This window comes from Sander lucioperca, chromosome 24 (genome assembly GCF_008315115.2).
Source record: "Sander lucioperca isolate FBNREF2018 chromosome 24, SLUC_FBN_1.2, whole genome shotgun sequence".
Taxonomy (NCBI): domain Eukaryota; kingdom Metazoa; phylum Chordata; class Actinopteri; order Perciformes; family Percidae; genus Sander; species Sander lucioperca.
In genome coordinates, this window is record NC_050196.1 from 4,499,137 (window position 1) to 4,508,796 (window position 9,660).

The following is a 9,660-nucleotide window of genomic DNA, read 5'->3' on the forward strand; positions in this document are numbered from 1 at the left end:
GTCAAATTGCTGTCCTAGAATGTTATTACAGTTGTAGAATTGTAAGTTGTAGTATTACATTGTCAGGTTGAAGTTCTAGAATTGTAAGATGTGGTTCAAGATTGTAACAACACCATTCTAGAATGTTAAGTTACCATTCTAGAATGTTAAATTAAGCTGGGCTAGATATGTTTACACAGAGTTTAGATGCTTCGCGACCGTTGGACCCATCGTCTCGACGTAGCTGTACCTCGTTAGCCGACAGCTAGTCCTTTCTAAAGAGTACTTCTGTGTCTTTGTAGCCCTTCCAGATTCTTATTAATCCTGCCGGGAAGAGTGGGACTTTTCGGAGACATTGCACAATAATTCCAGAGGGATTGCACTTCTAGAATGTTCATAACAGTTCTAGAATTTTAAGTTGTAGTATTAGAATGTCAGGTTAACGTTCTAGATTTTTAAGATGCAGTTCAAGAGTGTAACAATACAATTCTAGAATGTTAAGTTAGAGTTCTAGAATGTTAAATTAAGCTGGGCTAGATATTCTAGACTGTCAAATTGCTGGTCTAGAATGTTATTTACAGTTGTAGAATTTGAAGTTGTAGTATTACATTGTCAGGTTGAAGTTCTAGAATTGTAAGATGTGGTTCAAGATTGTGACATGTTAAAGAACAGTCTAAACAGTCCTTTGTGTTAACTTTTACCATTTGCTACAGGGGTAGTGTACTTGTTCTATACTGTGTAGCATGGGGATAGGGTAAACATGCAGATGGAATGTAAAGAGGGGTGATCACTGCAACAACAAGGTGCTGCTGGGATTTGAACCCAGGATCTCCTGTTTACTAGACAGGCACTTTCACCAACTAAGCCACAGCACCTCCACGTGCACTTCTGTAATATTAAATCTTCCATTGTCTTTCACCTTGTATAAGCTGTATAATATATTGGCTGATTGATATATTCTAACATTTACCATAACTACGGTTTTGCTGAGGTTTGCACTGTTTAAGTCCCAAGGGCAATAATAAGCTATTCTGGGTATTTCCTTTATGTTAGTTAACTGGTCAGTCATGTGTCGTAACACCTCACTAACACAGTCCTGAACTCAAAGATTGCCGCTTTCAAACACAGCATCGCCCAACGTGGGGCTCGAACCCACGACCCTGAGATTAAGAGTCTCATGCTCTACCGACTGAGCTAGCCGGGCTAGTTTTCTGCAGAGTTTAGTTGCTTCGCGACTGTTGGACCCATCGTCTCGACGTAGCTGTAACTCGTTGGCCGACAGCTAGTCCTTTCTAAAGAGTGCTTCTGTGTCTTTGTAGCCCTTCCAGATTCTTATTAATCCTGCCGGGAAGAGTGGGACTTTTCTGAGACATTGCACAATAATTCCAGAGGGATTGCACTTCTAGAATGTTCATAACAGTTCTAGAATTTTAAGTTGTAGTATTAGAATGTCAGGTTAAAGTTCTAGATTTTTAAGATGCGGTTCAAGAGCGTAACAATACCATTCTAGAATATTAAGTTAGAGTTCTAGAATGTTAAATTAAGCTGGGCTAGATATTCTAGACTGTCAAATTGCTGTCCTAGAATGTTATTTACAGTTGTAGAATTGTAAGTTGTAGTATTACATTGTCAGGTTGAAGTTCTAGAATTGTAAGATGTGGTTCAAGATTGTAACAACACCATTCTAGAATGTTAAGTTACCATTCTAGAATGTTAAATTAAGCTGGGCTAGATATGTTTACACAGAGTTTAGATGCTTCGCGACCGTTGGACCCATCGTCTCGACGTAGCTGTACCTCGTTAGCCGACAGCTAGTCCTTTCTAAAGAGTACTTCTGTGTCTTTGTAGCCCTTCCAGATTCTTATTAATCCTGCCGGGAAGAGTGGGACTTTTCGGAGACATTGCACAATAATTCCAGAGGGATTGCACTTCTAGAATGTTCATAACAGTTCTAGAATTTTAAGTTGTAGTATTAGAATGTCAGGTTAACGTTCTAGATTTTTAAGATGCAGTTCAAGAGTGTAACAATACAATTCTAGAATGTTAAGTTAGAGTTCTAGAATGTTAAATTAAGCTGGGCTAGATATTCTAGACTGTCAAATTGCTGGTCTAGAATGTTATTTACAGTTGTAGAATTTGAAGTTGTAGTATTACATTGTCAGGTTGAAGTTCTAGAATTGTAAGATGTGGTTCAAGATTGTGACATGTTAAAGAACAGTCTAAACAGTCCTTTGTGTTAACTTTTACCATTTGCTACAGGGGTAGTGTACTTGTTCTATACTGTGTAGCATGGGGATAGGGTAAACATGCAGATGGAATGTAAAGAGGGGTGATCACTGCAACAACAAGGTGCTGCTGGGATTTGAACCCAGGATCTCCTGTTTACTAGACAGGCACTTTCACCAACTAAGCCACAGCACCTCCACGTGCACTTCTGTAATATTAAATCTTCCATTGTCTTTCACCTTGTATAAGCTGTATAATATATTGGCTGATTGATATATTCTAACATTTACCATAACTACGGTTTTGCTGAGGTTTGCACTGTTTAAGTCCCAAGGGCAATAATAAGCTATTCTGGGTATTTTCCTTTATGTTAGTTAACTGGTCAGTCATGTGTCGTAACACCTCACTAACACAGTCCTGAACTCAAAGATTGCCGCTTTCAAACACAGCATCGCCCAACGTGGGGCTCGAACCCACGACCCTGAGATTAAGAGTCTCATGCTCTACCGACTGAGCTAGCCGGGCTAGTTTTCTGCAGAGTTTAGTTGCTTCGCGACTGTTGGACCCATCGTCTCGACGTAGCTGTAACTCGTTGGCCGACAGCTAGTCCTTTCTAAAGAGTGCTTCTGTGTCTTTGTAGCCCTTCCAGATTCTTATTAATCCTGCCGGGAAGAGTGGGACTTTTCTGAGACATTGCACAATAATTCCAGAGGGATTGCACTTCTAGAATGTTCATAACAGTTCTAGAATTTTAAGTTGTAGTATTAGAATGTCAGGTTAAAGTTCTAGATTTTTAAGATGCGGTTCAAGAGCGTAACAATACCATTCTAGAATATTAAGTTAGAGTTCTAGAATGTTAAATTAAGCTGGGCTAGATATTCTAGACTGTCAAATTGCTGTCCTAGAATGTTATTTACAGTTGTAGAATTGTAAGTTGTAGTATTACATTGTCAGGTTGAAGTTCTAGAATTGTAAGATGTGGTTCAAGATTGTAACAACACCATTCTAGAATGTTAAGTTACCATTCTAGAATGTTAAATTAAGCTGGGCTAGATATGTTTACACAGAGTTTAGATGCTTCGCGACCGTTGGACCCATCGTCTCGACGTAGCTGTACCTCGTTAGCCGACAGCTAGTCCTTTCTAAAGAGTACTTCTGTGTCTTTGTAGCCCTTCCAGATTCTTATTAATCCTGCCGGGAAGAGTGGGACTTTTCTGAGACATTGCACAATAATTCCAGAGGGATTGCACTTCTAGAATGTTCATAACAGTTCTAGAATTTTAAGTTGTAGTATTAGAATGTCAGGTTAACGTTCTAGATTTTTAAGATGCAGTTCAAGAGCGTAACAATACAATTCTAGAATGTTAAGTTAGAGTTCTAGAATGTTAAATTAAGCTGGGCTAGATATTCTAGACTGTCAAATTGCTGGTCTAGAATGTTATTTACAGTTGTAGAATTGTAAGTTGTAGTATTACATTGTCAGGTTGAAGTTCTAGAATTGTAAGATGTGGTTCAAGATTGTAACAACACCATTCTAGAATGTTAAGTTCCCATTCTAGAATGTTAAATTAAGCTGGGCTAGATATGTTTACACAGAGTTTAGATGCTTCGCGACCGTTGGACCCATCGTCTCGACGTAGCTGTACCTCGTTAGCCGACAGCTAGTCCTTTCTAAAGAGTACTTCTGTGTCTTTGTAGCCCTTCCAGATTCTTATTAATCCTGCCGGGAAGAGTGGGACTTTTCGGAGACATTGCACAATAATTCCAGAGGGATTGCACTTCTAGAATGTTCATAACAGTTCTAGAATTTTAAGTTGTAGTATTAGAATGTCAGGTTAACGTTCTAGATTTTTAAGATGCAGTTCAAGAGTGTAACAATACAATTCTAGAATGTTAAGTTAGAGTTCTAGAATGTTAAATTAAGCTGGGCTAGATATTCTAGACTGTCAAATTGCTGGTCTAGAATGTTATTTACAGTTGTAGAATTTGAAGTTGTAGTATTACATTGTCAGGTTGAAGTTCTAGAATTGTAAGATGTGGTTCAAGATTGTGACATGTTAAAGAACAGTCTAAACAGTCCTTTGTGTTAACTTTTACCATTTGCTACAGGGGTAGTGTACTTGTTCTATACTGTGTAGCATGGGGATAGGGTAAACATGCAGATGGAATGTAAAGAGGGGTGATCACTGCAACAACAAGGTGCTGCTGGGATTTGAACCCAGGATCTCCTGTTTACTAGACAGGCACTTTCACCAACTAAGCCACAGCACCTCCACGTGCACTTCTGTAATATTAAATCTTCCATTGTCTTTCACCTTGTATAAGCTGTATAATATATTGGCTGATTGATATATTCTAACATTTACCATAACTACGGTTTTGCTGAGGTTTGCACTGTTTAAGTCCCAAGGGCAATAATAAGCTATTCTGGATATTTCCCTTTATGTTAGTTAACTGGTCAGTCATGTGTCGTAACACCTCACTAACACAGTCCTGAACTCAAAGATTGCCGCTTTCAAACACAGCATCGCCCAACGTGGGGCTCGAACCCACGACCCTGAGATTAAGAGTCTCATGCTCTACCGACTGAGCTAGCCGGGCTAGTTTTCTGCAGAGTTTAGTTGCTTCGCGACTGTTGGACCCATCGTCTCGACGTAGCTGTAACTCGTTGGCCGACAGCTAGTCCTTTCTAAAGAGTGCTTCTGTGTCTTTGTAGCCCTTCCAGATTCTTATTAATCCTGCCGGGAAGAGTGGGACTTTTCTGAGACATTGCACAATAATTCCAGAGGGATTGCACTTCTAGAATGTTCATAACAGTTCTAGAATTTTAAGTTGTAGTATTAGAATGTCAGGTTAAAGTTCTAGATTTTTAAGATGCGGTTCAAGAGCGTAACAATACCATTCTAGAATATTAAGTTAGAGTTCTAGAATGTTAAATTAAGCTGGGCTAGATATTCTAGACTGTCAAATTGCTGTCCTAGAATGTTATTTACAGTTGTAGAATTGTAAGTTGTAGTATTACATTGTCAGGTTGAAGTTCTAGAATTGTAAGATGTGGTTCAAGATTGTAACAACACCATTCTAGAATGTTAAGTTACCATTCTAGAATGTTAAATTAAGCTGGGCTAGATATGTTTACACAGAGTTTAGATGCTTCGCGACCGTTGGACCCATCGTCTCGACGTAGCTGTACCTCGTTAGCCGACAGCTAGTCCTTTCTAAAGAGTACTTCTGTGTCTTTGTAGCCCTTCCAGATTCTTATTAATCCTGCCGGGAAGAGTGGGACTTTTCGGAGACATTGCACAATAATTCCAGAGGGATTGCACTTCTAGAATGTTCATAACAGTTCTAGAATTTTAAGTTGTAGTATTAGAATGTCAGGTTAACGTTCTAGATTTTTAAGATGCAGTTCAAGAGTGTAACAATACAATTCTAGAATGTTAAGTTAGAGTTCTAGAATGTTAAATTAAGCTGGGCTAGATATTCTAGACTGTCAAATTGCTGGTCTAGAATGTTATTTACAGTTGTAGAATTTGAAGTTGTAGTATTACATTGTCAGGTTGAAGTTCTAGAATTGTAAGATGTGGTTCAAGATTGTGACATGTTAAAGAACAGTCTAAACAGTCCTTTGTGTTAACTTTTACCATTTGCTACAGGGGTAGTGTACTTGTTCTATACTGTGTAGCATGGGGATAGGGTAAACATGCAGATGGAATGTAAAGAGGGGTGATCACTGCAACAACAAGGTGCTGCTGGGATTTGAACCCAGGATCTCCTGTTTACTAGACAGGCACTTTCACCAACTAAGCCACAGCACCTCCACGTGCACTTCTGTAATATTAAATCTTCCATTGTCTTTCACCTTGTATAAGCTGTATAATATATTGGCTGATTGATATATTCTAACATTTACCATAACTACGGTTTTGCTGAGGTTTGCACTGTTTAAGTCCCAAGGGCAATAATAAGCTATTCTGGGTATTTTCCTTTATGTTAGTTAACTGGTCAGTCATGTGTCGTAACACCTCACTAACACAGTCCTGAACTCAAAGATTGCCGCTTTCAAACACAGCATCGCCCAACGTGGGGCTCGAACCCACGACCCTGAGATTAAGAGTCTCATGCTCTACCGACTGAGCTAGCCGGGCTAGTTTTCTGCAGAGTTTAGTTGCTTCGCGACTGTTGGACCCATCGTCTCGACGTAGCTGTAACTCGTTGGCCGACAGCTAGTCCTTTCTAAAGAGTGCTTCTGTGTCTTTGTAGCCCTTCCAGATTCTTATTAATCCTGCCGGGAAGAGTGGGACTTTTCTGAGACATTGCACAATAATTCCAGAGGGATTGCACTTCTAGAATGTTCATAACAGTTCTAGAATTTTAAGTTGTAGTATTAGAATGTCAGGTTAAAGTTCTAGATTTTTAAGATGCGGTTCAAGAGCGTAACAATACCATTCTAGAATATTAAGTTAGAGTTCTAGAATGTTAAATTAAGCTGGGCTAGATATTCTAGACTGTCAAATTGCTGTCCTAGAATGTTATTTACAGTTGTAGAATTGTAAGTTGTAGTATTACATTGTCAGGTTGAAGTTCTAGAATTGTAAGATGTGGTTCAAGATTGTAACAACACCATTCTAGAATGTTAAGTTACCATTCTAGAATGTTAAATTAAGCTGGGCTAGATATGTTTACACAGAGTTTAGATGCTTCGCGACCGTTGGACCCATCGTCTCGACGTAGCTGTACCTCGTTAGCCGACAGCTAGTCCTTTCTAAAGAGTACTTCTGTGTCTTTGTAGCCCTTCCAGATTCTTATTAATCCTGCCGGGAAGAGTGGGACTTTTCTGAGACATTGCACAATAATTCCAGAGGGATTGCACTTCTAGAATGTTCATAACAGTTCTAGAATTTTAAGTTGTAGTATTAGAATGTCAGGTTAAACGTTCTAGATTTTTAAGATGCAGTTCAAGAGTGTAACAATACAATTCTAGAATGTTAAGTTAGAGTTCTAGAATGTTAAATTAAGCTGGGCTAGATATTCTAGACTGTCAAATTGCTGGTCTAGAATGTTATTTACAGTTGTAGAATTTGAAGTTGTAGTATTACATTGTCAGGTTGAAGTTCTAGAATTGTAAGATGTGGTTCAAGATTGTAACAACACCATTCTAGAATGTTAAGTTACCATTCTAGAATGTTAAATTAAGCTGGGCTAGATATGTTTACACAGAGTTTAGATGCTTCGCGACCGTTGGACCCATCGTCTCGACGTAGCTGTACCTCGTTAGCCGACAGCTAGTCCTTTCTAAAGAGTACTTCTGTGTCTTTGTAGCCCTTCCAGATTCTTATTAATCCTGCCGGGAAGAGTGGGACTTTTCGGAGACATTGCACAATAATTCCAGAGGGATTGCACTTCTAGAATGTTCATAACAGTTCTAGAATTTTAAGTTGTAGTATTAGAATGTCAGGTTAACGTTCTAGATTTTTAAGATGCAGTTCAAGAGTGTAACAATACAATTCTAGAATGTTAAGTTAAGCTGGGCTAGATATTCTAGACTGTCAAATTGCTGGTCTAGAATGTTATTTACAGTTGTAGAATTTTAAGTTGTAGTATTACATTGTCAGGTTGAAGTTCTAGAATTGTAAGATGTGGTTCAAGATTGTGACATGTTAAAGAACAGTCTAAACAGTCCTTTGTGTTAACTTTTACCATTTGCTACAGGGGTAGTGTACTTGTTCTATACTGTGTAGCATGGGGATAGGGTAAACATGCAGATGGAATGTAAAGAGGGGTGATCACTGCAACAACAAGGTGCTGCTGGGATTTGAACCCAGGATCTCCTGTTTACTAGACAGGCACTTTCACCAACTAAGCCACAGCACCTCCACGTGCACTTCTGTAATATTAAATCTTCCATTGTCTTTCACCTTGTATAAGCTGTATAATATATTGGCTGATTGATATATTCTAACATTTACCATAACTACGGTTTTGCTGAGGTTTGCACTGTTTAAGTCCCAAGGGCAATAATAAGCTATTCTGGATATTTCCCTTTATGTTAGTTAACTGGTCAGTCATGTGTCGTAAACACCTCACTAACACAGTCCTGAACTCAAAGATTGCCGCTTTCAAACACAGCATCGCCCAACGTGGGGCTCGAACCCACGACCCTGAGATTAAGAGTCTCATGCTCTACCGACTGAGCTAGCCGGGCTAGTTTTCTGCAGAGTTTAGTTGCTTCGCGACTGTTGGACCCATCGTCTCGACGTAGCTGTAACTCGTTGGCCGACAGCTAGTCCTTTCTAAAGAGTGCTTCTGTGTCTTTGTAGCCCTTCCAGATTCTTATTAATCCTGCCGGGAAGAGTGGGACTTTTCTGAGACATTGCACAATAATTCCAGAGGGATTGCACTTCTAGAATGTTCATAACAGTTCTAGAATTTTAAGTTGTAGTATTAGAATGTCAGGTTAAAGTTCTAGATTTTTAAGATGCGGTTCAAGAGCGTAACAATACCATTCTAGAATATTAAGTTAGAGTTCTAGAATGTTAAATTAAGCTGGGCTAGATATTCTAGACTGTCAAATTGCTGTCCTAGAATGTTATTTACAGTTGTAGAATTGTAAGTTGTAGTATTACATTGTCAGGTTGAAGTTCTAGAATTGTAAGATGTGGTTCAAGATTGTAACAACACCATTCTAGAATGTTAAGTTACCATTCTAGAATGTTAAATTAAGCTGGGCTAGATATGTTTACACAGAGTTTAGATGCTTCGCGACCGTTGGACCCATCGTCTCGACGTAGCTGTACCTCGTTAGCCGACAGCTAGTCCTTTCTAAAGAGTACTTCTGTGTCTTTGTAGCCCTTCCAGATTCTTATTAATCCTGCCGGGAAGAGTGGGACTTTTCGGAGACATTGCACAATAATTCCAGAGGGATTGCACTTCTAGAATGTTCATAACAGTTCTAGAATTTTAAGTTGTAGTATTAGAATGTCAGGTTAACGTTCTAGATTTTTAAGATGCAGTTCAAGAGTGTAACAATACAATTCTAGAATGTTAAGTTAGAGTTCTAGAATGTTAAATTAAGCTGGGCTAGATATTCTAGACTGTCAAATTGCTGGTCTAGAATGTTATTTACAGTTGTAGAATTTGAAGTTGTAGTATTACATTGTCAGGTTGAAGTTCTAGAATTGTAAGATGTGGTTCAAGATTGTGACATGTTAAAGAACAGTCTAAACAGTCCTTTGTGTTAACTTTTACCATTTGCTACAGGGGTAGTGTACTTGTTCTATACTGTGTAGCATGGGGATAGGGTAAACATGCAGATGGAATGTAAAGAGGGGTGATCACTGCAACAACAAGGTGCTGCTGGGATTTGAACCCAGGATCTCCTGTTTACTAGACAGGCACTTTCACCAACTAAGCCACAGCACCTCCACGTGCACTTCTGTAATATTAAATCTTCCA

General features: G+C 38.9%; 1 protein-coding gene and 11 non-coding genes across 12 annotated transcripts in view; all 12 read right to left on the bottom strand.

Moving 5' to 3' along the window:
• LOC116058582 (gastrula zinc finger protein XlCGF57.1-like) overlaps positions 1-9,660 on the bottom strand; it is a 308,880-nt gene that overhangs the window by 220,709 nt on the left and 78,511 nt on the right. The gene's annotated exons all lie outside the window — the stretch shown is intronic.
• trnat-agu lies at positions 781-854 on the bottom strand. The gene has a single exon. It is a non-coding gene; the product is annotated as a tRNA-Thr (tRNA).
• trnak-cuu lies at positions 1,111-1,183 on the bottom strand. Its single transcript has one exon. It is a non-coding gene; the product is annotated as a tRNA-Lys (tRNA).
• trnat-agu lies at positions 2,327-2,400 on the bottom strand. Its single transcript has one exon. It is a non-coding gene; the product is annotated as a tRNA-Thr (tRNA).
• trnak-cuu lies at positions 2,658-2,730 on the bottom strand. The gene has a single exon. It is a non-coding gene; the product is annotated as a tRNA-Lys (tRNA).
• On the bottom strand, positions 4,403-4,476 carry trnat-agu. The gene has a single exon. It is a non-coding gene; the product is annotated as a tRNA-Thr (tRNA).
• Positions 4,734-4,806, bottom strand: trnak-cuu. The gene has a single exon. It is a non-coding gene; the product is annotated as a tRNA-Lys (tRNA).
• Positions 5,950-6,023, bottom strand: trnat-agu. Its single transcript has one exon. It is a non-coding gene; the product is annotated as a tRNA-Thr (tRNA).
• Positions 6,281-6,353, bottom strand: trnak-cuu. The gene has a single exon. It is a non-coding gene; the product is annotated as a tRNA-Lys (tRNA).
• trnat-agu lies at positions 8,006-8,079 on the bottom strand. Its single transcript has one exon. It is a non-coding gene; the product is annotated as a tRNA-Thr (tRNA).
• On the bottom strand, positions 8,338-8,410 carry trnak-cuu. Its single transcript has one exon. It is a non-coding gene; the product is annotated as a tRNA-Lys (tRNA).
• Positions 9,554-9,627, bottom strand: trnat-agu. The gene has a single exon. It is a non-coding gene; the product is annotated as a tRNA-Thr (tRNA).